Below are 12,849 nucleotides of genomic sequence, written 5' to 3' on the forward strand. Positions count from 1 at the left end.
GGTAGATGCAGTCGTAAGGAAACCACGCCAGTTTAGAGGGTGAAGGTAGCTCAGATTGCTATAGAACACCCTAACAAACATCTGCAGGTGTAGGTGTACTGTTGAAAGTGTAAGGGGGTTTCGATTTTTATGTTACTGGGGAGGCTAATTAAAATGGCGCCTTTGTTATGTTAATCTGGGGAATGCGGCTTTGTTGTCTTAAACGCTGAGAAAGTTTGCGCTAGCAGCTTATTGTGGTTTAGTGGGTGATAAGAGGGTGCTATTAACCAATTGGGATAGTTGTTATGGTTTTGGTGTATTTGAAGATACTGTATGCGTGGGGTTTTGGGGCAGAAGGCGGGAGATCAAGACAGAGGATGGACGAGGTGATGTGAGTCCGCTAACGGGGTCGGACCCCGAGCGGGACGTTCGGCGAGGAGACGGAGACGGACTCGTGTGGAGCGTCCGGTCGACCACCGTTGTTGGTCCCAGGTGGCCAGTCGAAGTGGTCCGAGGGGGTCGCAGGGTGAAGAAGAAGGTCCTTGAGCTCCAACGGGGTTTTTTGTGCACGAAGAGATTGAACTTTGATAAGTGTGGCGCCTTTTATTTTCCTTTTATATTTTATTCTCTTTTAATTATATAGTTCCAGTAATATCTATAAACTGTAAATCATTTAATTGCATCTGGTGTATTGTCTGTTATTTGGGCGGGGTGGGGTACATCACACAGCATCCACACAAATGAGTTATCCAGTTTGGCGGGGCCGAGGCTGTTTCCCTAGACCACAGCGAGCCGAGCGACCCTGAGGGTGGCCAGGGGTCTACAAAAGTATCCTGACTGTTGCATCATGGTCTGGTATGGCAATTTAAATCTGCAGGAACGCAAGCTGCAGAATGACATGGACTCAGCACAGTACGTTGTGGGTGCCTCCCAACCCATCATTGGAAGTGTCCACATATGACACTGCCTCAAGAAGGCACTACCCAGCGTCAATACTTACCCTTGTCTGGGTCATGACACCTTGTTCCGGGTCCCATCAAGTAAGATGTATAGAAGTCCCACATCACCAGGTTCAGGAACACCTTCTTCCCTTCAACTGTTCAGCTCTTGCACCAGCCTGCACAAAACAAATCACTACCTCAGTAAAAGCAACGCTCTGACCACTTTGTACTACAGTGAACTTTGTATTTGTTCTAACTGTGATTTTTCTTGTGACTTCTTTGTAAAAACTTCTGTTAAACTTATGTTTTGTTTGTGACTGCTGCTTCTCGGATGTCGTGGGGCCGTGGTGCTGCTGCAAGTAAGTTTTTCATTGCACCTGTGCATATATGTGCATACGACATTAATTGTGACTTTGAGATTTCAAGACGAAATGGAGTTAACAGTAACTCTTAGGGAAGATCTTAGTATAAGCAACACTCATAGTTTACCATCTCAACACTCTGTAACAAAGGTCAACAGCCTTAAATCGACATTCGGTCTGAGCCTGTGTAATCCATTCATCACAGGAGAGCATCAGCATCCAGCGGGGTGCAGTCCCCTGCATGAAACATACCCCCCCCCACACACACACACCCTCATTCACCCCCCACACACACACATACACCCACTTGCTTTCTTCCTCTGAGCCCATCTCCATCATCATCACTTTAAAATGTTCTTGCTAGTGATCTGAAAACTGACAATGTTGGCATTCAAGATTCCAAGGGGTTCAGAAGAACATTTATCTCCTTGGCTGCTCACTCCCTACAGGGGGGCTTTCCTTAAGCCCACTAATTGCACTGAGCAGCAGGTTAAATCAAAGGTAGCCCTCCTGTGATAGAAGTGCGGTGTTTGCAGAATATTGATGTATCCTGCGATTTAGAGGTTGACAAATGCAAAGGATGGGCTGGTGAGAACGATTATTTGCAGCCACACACCCGTGCACACACACAATCTTCTCATCTGTGGTTTGAAGTGCGTACCTGAGGTGCTGAAAAGGGACAGAGGCGCAAAAAGGTAATCTAAGTGTTGACAGAGTTGGGAAAGTCAGATGGCACGAGTACATTTGATCTTAAAAAGTAAACTGTTCAGGAGATTATCAGCAAATGCAATGGCTGCTCAGATGACTGCCAAAAGCTGCAGGGCCCCCAGAACGCAATCACTACCCCAGTGTGGGTAGCTGGAAAACCTGATGTAGTCAGTTGTGTTTTTGATTGGTGAATTACCAGGCAAGGCAGCATGGGTAGTGTAGTGGTTCACAGTACCAGCGACCTGGGTTCAACTGTTGCTGCCTTTGTAAGGAGTCTGTACGTTCTCCCTGTGACTGCTTGGGTTTCCTCCAGATGCTCCTGTTTCCTCCCACAGTCCAAACAGTTGGTAGGTTAATTGTCATTGTAAGTTGTCCAGTGATTAGGCTAGGATTGAATCGGATTGCTGGGCAGCGCAGCTCGAAGGGTCGGAAGGGCCTGTTCTGCACTGTCTCTCAATAAATACACAAGAAAAGCAGTTAGTCTGGCACTGCGGGGCATGCTGATGCAGGGATAAGGTTACTGGAAGAATAACCAGGGCTTTGTACCACCAAACCAAAGACTACTTGTTCCAATTGTGTTTTCTGTTATAGAAATTGTATAGAATTTATGTTTATTTTGTAAAAGTTGTCTATCTGATGCTGCTACGTCTTTCAGTGCACGTGAGCCCTTATATGTTCTTGTATATTCAGCATGGGCCCCAAATCCTCAAGATCTTCTGCAGAGACATCATTGAGAGCATCCTGACTGGCTGTATCACCACCTGGTATGGGAACTGCACCAGTCTTGATCGCTGGGCACTGCAGAGAGGGGCACGGACAACCCAGCACATCTGTGGATGTGAACTTCCCTCCGTTGAGGACATTTATAGTGGCAGATGCAGAAAGAAGGCCTGGAAGATCATCGGGGACACCGGTTACCCAAACCATAAACTGTTTCAGCTGCTTCTGACTACCAAACGGTACCGCAGCATTAAAGCCAGGACCAAGTGGCTACAGGACAGCTTCTTTCTACAAGCTATTAGACTTTTAAATTCACATTGCGATGCAGTCATAATGCAAAGATTTTTACACCCTCACATTGTGGGACAGATGTAAGATTTAAATAAATAAATTCTAAATTCTAAACTCTGATCCTATGACAATAAACCCAACTTTGACTTTAAATTCAAGTTCCTGGGCGTCAACATCTCAAAGGATGTATCCTGGGCCCGAAACATTGATGTAATCACGTAGAAGGCATGTCAGCAGCTCTGCATTGTTAAGGGTTTGGGGAGATTTCATATGTCACAAAAGACTCTTTCTGCAGATGGATGGTGGAGAGCATACTGACGGGTTTCACCACAGCCCAGTATGAAGGCTGCAATGAACAGGGCTACACAAGGCTCCAATGAACAGGGCTACACAAGGCTCCAATGAACGGGGCTACACAAGGCTCCAATGAACAGGGCTGCAAAAGGCTCCAATGAACAGGGCTACGAAAGGCTCCAATGAACAGGGCTACGAAAGGCTCCAATAAACAGGGTTACGAAAGGCTCCAATGAACAGGGCTACACAAGGCTCCAATGAACAGGGCTACAAAAGGCTCCAATGAACAGGGCTACAAAAGGCTCCAATAAACAGGGTTACGAAAGGCTCCAATGAACAGGGCTACGAAAGGCTCCAATGAACAGGGCTACAAAAGGCTCAAATGAACAGGGCTACCAAAGGCTCCAATGAACAGGGTTACAAAAGGCTCCAATGAACAGAGCTACGAAAGGCTCCAATGAACAGGGCTACCAAAGGCTCCAATGAACAGGGTTACGAAAGGCTCCAATGAACAGGGTTACGAAAGGCTCCAATGAACAGGGTTACGAAAGGCTCCAATGAACAGGGTTACGAAAGGCTCCAATGAACAGGGCTACACAAGGCTCCAATGAACAGGGTTACGAAAGGCTCCAATGAACAGGGCTACACAAGGCTCCAATGAACAGGGCTACACAAGGCTCCAATGAACAGGGCTACAAAAGGCTCCAATAAACAGGGTTACGAAAGGCTCCAATGAACAGGGCTACGAAAGGCTCCAATGAACAGGGCTACACAAGGCTCCAATGAACAGGGCTACACAAGGCTCCAATGAACAGGGCTACCAAAGGCTCCAATGAACAGGGTTACAAAAGGCTCCAATGAACAGAGCTACGAAAGGCTCCAATGAACAGGGCTACCAAAGGCTCCAATGAACAGGGTTACGAAAGGCTCCAATGAACAGGGCTACGAAAGGCTCCAATGAACAGGGTTACGAAAGGCTCCAATGAACAGGGCTACCAAAGGCTCCAATGAACAGGGCTACCAAAGGCTCCAATGAACAGGGCTACCAAAGGCTCCAATGAACAGGGCTACGAAAGGATCCAATGAACAGGGCTACACAAGGCTCCAATGAACAGGGTTACGAAAGGCTCCAATGAACAGGGCTACACAAGGCTCCAATGAACAGGGTTATGAAAGGCTCCAATGAACAGGGTTACGAAAGGCTACTGAGGACAGTTGCCCCAGCCAGCTCCATCATGGACACACTTCCCCCCACACCCCCCCAACTCCCACCACCTGACCATCTTCAATAGACGGTACCTCAAGAGGTTAGCATCCATCTGGAACACACTCTCTTCTCAGTACTACCAGTGGGGAGGAGATGTGGGAACTTGAAGACCCGCATTCAACAATTCAGAAACATCTTCCCCTCTGCCATCAGATTTCTGAACGGGCCATAAACCCATGATCACTACCTCGTTATTGCTCTTTTTGCTGCTGCTGCTGCTAAACAACAAATTACACACATAAATCAGTGATTCCACTGCTATCCGCAAGACTTACTTTGTTCTAATTGTGCTTCTTTTGTAGAAGTTGTTCACTGATGGCTTTTCCTTTGAATGGTGTGAATCTGATGCTGTGTACCTGTTACGCTGCTGCAAGTACGTTTTTCATTGCCCTGTGCTCTATCTACACATGACAATAAACATAACCTCATAGTTCCTCAACAGTTCACAATGTTCAAAGTAAATTTATTATCAAAGTACATACATTTTACAATATACAACCCTGAGATTCGCTTTCTTGTGGGCATACTCAATAAATCCATAATAGAATCAATGAAAGACCCTGGGCATTCAACCAGTCTGCAAAACACAACAAACTGTGCAAATACAGGAAGAAAGAAATAATATTAATTAATAAATAAACAATAAATATTGAGAACATGAGATGAAAAGTCCTTGAAAGTGAGTCCATAGGTTGTGGAAATATTTCAGTGATGGGGCAAGTGAAATTGAGTGAAGTTATCCCTTTTGGTTTGAGACCCTGATGGTTGTGGGGTAATAACTGTTCCTGAATCTGGTGGTGTGAGTCCTGAGGCTCCTGTACCTTCTTCCTCACAGTATGTGGAACGAGAGCATGACAGGGGTGTGGGCGTCCCTGATGGTGGATGCTGTTTTCCTGCGACAATGCTTCATGTAGATGCGCTCAGTGGTAGGGAGGGCTTCACCTGCAATAGACTGGGCCATACACACTACTTTTTGAAGGATTTTCTGTTAAAGGGCATTGATGTTTCCATACCAGGCTGTGATGGAGACTGTCAATATACTCTCCACCACTCATCTGTTGAAGTTTGTCAAAGTTTTAGAAGTCATGCCGAATCTTTGCAAACTCCTAATGATGACGCTATCGCCTCTGCACTCCACTCCGTCCTGTTCTACCTGGAAAATGGTGCCTCAGATGCCGAGATGCTGTTCATTGACTTCAGCATGGTGTTTAATCCCTCAGAAGCCAGAGGGTAAACTGTTCTCGTTGGGTCTCAATACCTTTCTCAGTAACTGGATCATGAACTTCTTGACAGCAAGGCCACAGTCAGTCCAAGTTGGCAGAAACATCTCTAGCCCCTTCACGCTGAGCACTGGCACCCCTCAGGGCTGTGAGCTTAGCCTGCTGTTCATGCTGGTGATGTACAATTGCACTGTTAGATCTAGTTCAAACTGAACCATCATGTTCACGGTGACTCAACAGTGGCTGGCCTCACCAACAACAATGAAGAGATGGTGTAGAGAGAGGTGGTGGGTGGCTGGTAGAATGGTGCGAGCACAGCTACTATTTGAGTCTCAATGTGGACAAGGCCAAAGAGGTGAATGTGGACTTCAGGAGGATATAGGCTGACCACTCCTCACTGCACATACACGGCTCCTCTGTGAAGAGAGTTAGGAGCACCAAGTTTCTAGGAGTGTGCAACGATCTCCAGATCCCTGAATGCCTTCTCTTTGGTCAAGAAAGCACAGCAACATCTCCACTTCCTGGAGGAGACTGAGACAAGTGAAGATCCTCCCTCCCATTTTAACCAATTTTTACAGGTGCACCATCGAGAGTGTACTAGCCAGTTGCACCACTGTCTAGGACAGGAATTATGAAGTATCTGATCGCAAGTCCCTACAAAGGATTGTGAGGACTGCTGAAAGGATCATTGAGGTCTCTCTTCTACCCGTCTGAGATATTTATCCAGAGCGCTGCATACACAAGGCCCTTAGCATTGTCAATGGACCCTCCCATCCATCCCACAATCTCCTTGACCCCCTACCATCAGGCAGGAAGTACTGTAGCATTAGGACAAGAACTGTTAGGATAGGGAACAGCTTCTTCCCACTGGCCATACGACTGAATTCACAGCCACCACCCAGGTCTCATCATGTTTGAAGCGCCAGTAACATTATACCATATACTTTTTAAAAAATGTACCATATATGCACCTTATAATTTTGACAATATTATTTTACGTGTTGTGTGAGTTACATGTACTGTGTTGTACACCTTGGTCCGGAGGAATGTTGTTTCACTTGGTTGTATACATGTGTACAGCTGAATGAAAGTAAACTGAACTTGAATTTGGAGTTGCAATCCCACCACGGCAACAGGGAATTGTAATTTCAAATAATTAGATGAATTAATTTAGAAACTAAAAAGGTGGTGTTACAACTGTTAGAATGTTGTAAAAAAACTGTCAGGTTCACTCAATAAATCTGCCATTCTTCCCGTGTGTGGCTGGTGAACGACCCCAAACCAATCAATGGGATTGATCTGGCACGATGAAATGGTTCAGAGTACTAATTAGAGACAGATAGAATAGTGACTAAGCCGAGTGATATTGAGGTGGTTTTGTGTCAAGGTGCCCTGGTAAACTGAAGTTAGTAGGCATCGAGGGAAAAACACTTGTGGTAGGAGTCACACCTCATGCATCTCATTTATTTTAGTCTGCTTTCTGTTATTGCTTTCCCTTGTACCATCTCAATGCACTGATGTAATGAAATGATCGGTATGGATGGTATGCAAGACAAAGTATTTCACTGCGACAATAATAAACCGATTTGCCCACCCTGGGCATTAGCATTGTCAGTGTTCTGAGGGGTGCCACTGACTAGAAACAACTGGATCATCGTCATAAGCACAAGAATAAGTAACACACAGAGTACTGGAGGAACTCAGTGGGTTAGACAGTAACTATAGAGGGAAATAGATAGTCAGCACGTGTCCACAAACATTAAGTGACTGCCACCATCCTACAAGGATGTGTGAAGCCACAGCGACCCATTTACAAAAGTTATGGAATTTTAAACATTGCCAGCCTTAAATATGGAAATATAATGCCCAAGATATTTCTTAGATGGAAACAGTAAACAGATTAGGACCTGAAAAAGGACAAATACATAAATTCTCATTTGTAAGAAACCAAAAGCAGTGGAAGACTAAACAATCTGGGAGGTTCATATATTCAGCCCATTGAGACTGCTCTTCCATGACATCATGGCTGATTATCATCCCATTCTCCAGCCTTCTTCCCAAAACCTCTGATGCCCTGACTAATTAAAAACCTATCAACCTCACCCAATGACCTGCCCTCCACAACCATCTGTGGCAATGAATTCCACAGATTCACCACCCTCTACCTGAAGAAATTCCTCCTAATCTCTGTTCTAAAGCGATATTCTTCTATTCTGAGGCTGTGCCCTCCGCTCCTAGACTCTCCCAATATAGGAAACATTCTCTCCATGTCTACGCTATATAAGCCTTTCAATATTTGGTAGCCTTCAATGAGATCCCCCCCCCCCCATTCTTCTAATCTCCAGCAAGTACAGGCCCAGAGCCATGAAATAGTACTCATAGATTAACCCTCTCATTCCCAAGATCATTCTTGCAGACCTCCTCTGGACTCTCTCCAATGCCAGCACGTCCTTTTTTAGATAAGGGGTCCAAACTGCACACAATACTCCAAGCACAGTTTGACCAATGCCTTATGAAGCCTGAGCATTAATCCTTGCTTTTATATTCTCGTCCTCTCAATAATAACCGCAGTTCCCTCTAAACTGCGCGGGTGCACGGTTGCGCAGTAACCGAAATTCTCCCATGCACATATTCTTTGTAACCACTCAGCTGAAAATTTCTTTTCTATAATGTTAATTTAAAGTACCGTGCAGTCTTCAGGCTGTGTCAAAGTTTCCTGCTCAGAGCAGTGGTTGGTCCGTGCAGCTGTAAAAAAAATTAGAGGGGATGTTGATGGTAATATTACATTTGCCTTCCTTACCATCGACTCAGCCTGCAAGCTAACCTTTAGGGAATCCTGCACAAGAACTCCCAAGTCCACTTGCACTTCAGATTTCTGAATTTTCTCCCCATTTAGAATAGTCTATGCCTTTATTCCTTTTACCAAAGTGCATGACCATAAACTTCCCTACACTAATATTCCATCTATCACTCTCTATAATCTGTCCAAGTGCTTCTCCAGACTCCTGCTTCCTCAACACTACCTTCCCCTCCACCTATCTTCGTGTCCTCTGGAAACTTGGTCACAAAGCCATCAATTCCATCATCCAAATCGCTGACATATAATGTGAAAAGAACGTCCTTGCAGAAATGATCACAAAGACCGTGTTTTCATATCCAAAGGGTGGTTATGTTGTTGCTGAATGTTGAGTTTGAGCACACTTAGAGCACTGCGGCCTGTTCTAGGCACCACACATGAGCTGTAATGTTGGAGGGGATGCAATGCTGAGTTACCCAAACTCTCAGGGTAAAACTACAAGGACAGAAATGAATGTTATTTTTCTTGCAAGGTGACATGCAGTCCTCTTTAATAATCTCAACAGTCAAAACCACTTGATTTTCAGCTTACAAAAAAATGCTTGTGACTAAGTTTACAGAGAGCCCACAAGCAAAGCTGAGTTCATTATTCACCAATAACTGCAGACTGATTCCTCATTGACTCTGCACTTCTCACCGCCCCGGGAAAGCTGCCAACATAATCAAAGACCCCCTCCCACTCCAGTTGTCCTCTTCTGTCCCTTTCCATCAGGCAGATTGCAAATGCTTGAGAACTCATATTACTAGGCTCAAAGGCATGTCCTGTCCTGCTGTTACAAGGCTACTGAACAGAGCTCCTGTACGATATAGAACTCCTGATGTCTCAACCTACCTTGTCATGGCCCTTGCACTTGATGCCACTTACACTGCACCTTAACTGTACCTGGAACACCATATGCAGCGTTTGCCTTTTGTTTCACCTTGGTGTACCTGCACACAGAATGATCCACCTGGATGACATGAGACAATAAAAAACCTAATTGGTCACATGCGGCCAGTGGCTTATGAATTTGTGCAATATAATTCTGCAAAGGTTTTGAAGAGAGAATCTCTATCTGGTGGCTGGGAGGAGGGTTGTCTAAGACAGGGGTTCTCAACCTTTTTATGCCATGGACCCTTACCATTAAACAAAGGATCGTGGAGCCCTGGTCTAAGACATTAGCTGAGATCCGATTCACTGTGTGTGTCAATGAACCAGTCTAAATCGTGTCTAAAGTTTAACTTGCACATTGCAGGAGTGCTCTTTCTTGTCTTGGTGCTGGCCAGCTGTATGTCTGCCAGAGTAAAGCAGGACAGTCTGGTTTTGCTGCTGGCTGTGTAGAGCTCCATATTGTAATTACAGACTGAGCTCTTGTTAAGCTGTGGAGACAAAGACTCAGACTTAATCCTTTTCAGGGGCAGACACCCAGAACCGGACACACAGGGACTTGGATGGATTTCAGGAGCACTCCCGCCGCTCAAGGCGGGATTTTCAGTGACTGTATGTCTGCAATTCTGGGACTGAGATGGCAGGGTGGTGGTGTGAGGGAATCAGTCTGCAGTTATTGGCAGGTGATGAACACAGGGAAATAGGAGTGTGAGTGGGCTTCTTGGCCTCTCAAGCCCGCCCCACCGTTCAATATGATCTATACTGGCCTGAACTCCTCTTCTGTCAGAGTTCCCATTATCCTTCACTTCCTTAATCTTCCAAATATTTCAAAGCTCAAAGTAAATTTATTATCAAAGTACACTTATGTTACCACACACAACCTTGAGATTCATTTTCTTGCGGGCATTTCTGGAGAAAAGGAAACACAATGGAAATTTTACAAAAAAATAATCATAAAAAAGACAAACAACCAAATACAAATAATACTGAGAAAGTATTAATGAGTTGTAAAGAGTCCTTGAAAGTTAGACTGTAGGTAGTTGAAGTTAAGCATCAAGTGGTTATAGGGTAATAACTATTCCCAAACCTGGAGCAAGCCAGGTGGTAGTAATGGGGAGAAAGCATGGCCTAGATGGTGGGGTCCTTGATGATAGATGCTGCTTCCAGTGGCTGTGTTCCATGTAAAAGTGCTCAGTGATGCCGAGGGCTTTGCCTGTGATACACTGGCCTGTATTCACCACTTTCTGTTCCTGGGCATTGGTGCTTCCATACCAGGCCGTGGTGCAACCATCTAGGATACTGTGCACTGTGTATCCGCAGAAGCTTGTCAAAAGTTTTTGGTGACTGAATCTACACAAACTCCTAAGAAAGGTGCTGCTGTGACTTATTTGTGATGACACTTAGGTGCTGGTCCCGGGACAAATCCTCTGATATGTTAGTGCCCAGGAATTTAAAGCTGCTGACCTCTGTTCCCCTAATGAGGGCAGGCTCATGGGCCCCCAACTTCTTTGTCCTGCATTTGATAATCAGCTCTTTGTTTTTGCTGACATTGAGTGAGAGGTTGTTGTCAGAATCAGAACCAGTTTTAATATAACGACATAAGTCACGAAATATTTTGTGTTGCGGCAGCAGTACATTGCAATACACAATAAAAACTACAAATTACAATGAGAAATATATATATAAATTAAAATAAATTAGTAGTGCAACAACAGAACAAAAAAAGAAATAGTGAGGTAGAGTAGATGGGTTCATTGTCCATTCAGAAATCTGATGGCAGAGGGGAAGGAAGAATCAGTTCCTAAAATGTTGGGTATGTGCCTTCAGCCTCCTGAACCTCCTCCTTGATGGCAGCAATGAGAAGAGGGCATGTCCTGGGTGATGGGGGCCCTTAATGACAAATGCTGCCTTTTGAAGATGTCCTGGATGCTGGTGAAGCTAGAGCCCATAATGGAGCTGGCTGAGTTTACAACTTTTTTCTGCAGCTTTTTCCGATCCTGTGCACTGGTCCCTCCATACCACACAGTGATGCAACCTGTTAGAATGCTTTCAACAGTACATCTGTAGAAATTAGTGAGAGTGTCCAAGTCTCCTCAAGCTCCTAATGAAATATAGCCGCTGTCAATTGCCTCAATATGTCGGGCCCAGGATAGATCTTCAGAGATGTTGACACGCAGGAACTTGAAACTGCTCCCCCTTTCCACTCCTGATCCCTCGCAGAGGACTGGTGCGTGTTCCCTCGACTTCCCCTTCCTGAAGTCCACAATCAATTCCTTGCTCTTACTGACATTGAGTGCAAGGTTGTTATTGCAACACCACTCAATTAGCTGATCTACCTCACTCCTGTCCACCTTCTTGTCACCATCTGAAATTCTGCCAACAATAGTTGTCATTAGCAAATTTATAGATAGCATTTAAGTGTGCCTAGCCATACAATCATGGGTGTAGAGAGTAGAGCAGTGGGCTTAGCACACATCCTTTAGGTGTGCTGGTGTTGTTTGTCAGTGAGGAGGAGATGATGAGGAAGTCAAGGATGCAGTTGCAGGGATACAGTAGATACAGAGGCCCAGGTTTTGGAGCTCATTGATTAGTACTAAGGGTATGATTGTGCTGAACGCTGAGCTGCAGTCAATAAATAGCAGCCTAAGGTAGGAATTGCTATTGTCCAGGTGATTGAAAGCTGAGTGGAGGGCCAGTGAGATTGCATCCACTGTAGGCCTACTGTGGTGATAGGTATATTGCAACGGGTCCAGGTCCTTGCTTAGACAGGAGTTAATTCTAGCCATGACCAGCCTCTCAAAGCACTTCAACACAGTAGATGTGAGCACAACTGGGCAATAGTCATTGAGGGAGCTCACTCCACTCATGGACACTGGTATGGTCGTTGCCCTTTTGAAGCAGGTGGAATCTGCCTGTAGCAGTGCGAGATTGAAGATGTCCTTGAACACTCCCAAGAGTTGGTTGGCACCATCAGGGCCTGATGCCTTGTGAGGGTTCACCGTCTTGAAAGATGCTCTGGCGTTGGCCTCTGAAACAGAGATCACAGGGTCACCAGATACTGCAGGGTTTCGCACAGGGGTAGTTTTATTCTCCATTTTAAAGTGAGCATGAAAGGCGTTGAGCTCGTCTGGGAGTGAAACATCACAGACATTCATCATGTTAGGTTTCGCACTGTAGAAAGTAATGGCCTGCAAACCCTGCCAGAGCTGACATGCATTCGATTCCATCTCTAACGTCAATCGGAATTGGGTTTCCAGAGCTGACATGCATTCGATTCCATCTCTAACGTCAATTGGAATTGGGTTTTTTTGCTCTTAAAATAGCCTTCAGTAGGTCATACCTG

At 45.2% G+C, this 12,849-nt stretch overlaps 1 protein-coding gene across 1 annotated transcript in view; it reads right to left on the minus strand.

Annotated features, from left to right (window-relative positions):
- LOC140209344 (left-right determination factor 2-like) overlaps positions 1–8,542 on the minus strand; it is a 66,512-nt gene extending 57,970 nt beyond the window's left edge. The window contains exons 1-2 of the mRNA XM_072277636.1: positions 8,469–8,542; positions 980–1,096 (exon numbers count right to left, since the gene is read on the minus strand). The gene's annotated coding sequence lies outside the window, so the exon portion shown is untranslated. The remainder of the gene's footprint in view (positions 1–979; positions 1,097–8,468) is intronic.
- Between the last annotated feature and the right edge of the window lie 4,307 nt (positions 8,543–12,849).

The sequence above is a fragment of the Mobula birostris genome, chromosome 2 (genome assembly GCF_030028105.1).
Source record: "Mobula birostris isolate sMobBir1 chromosome 2, sMobBir1.hap1, whole genome shotgun sequence".
Classification (NCBI taxonomy): domain Eukaryota; kingdom Metazoa; phylum Chordata; class Chondrichthyes; order Myliobatiformes; family Myliobatidae; genus Mobula; species Mobula birostris.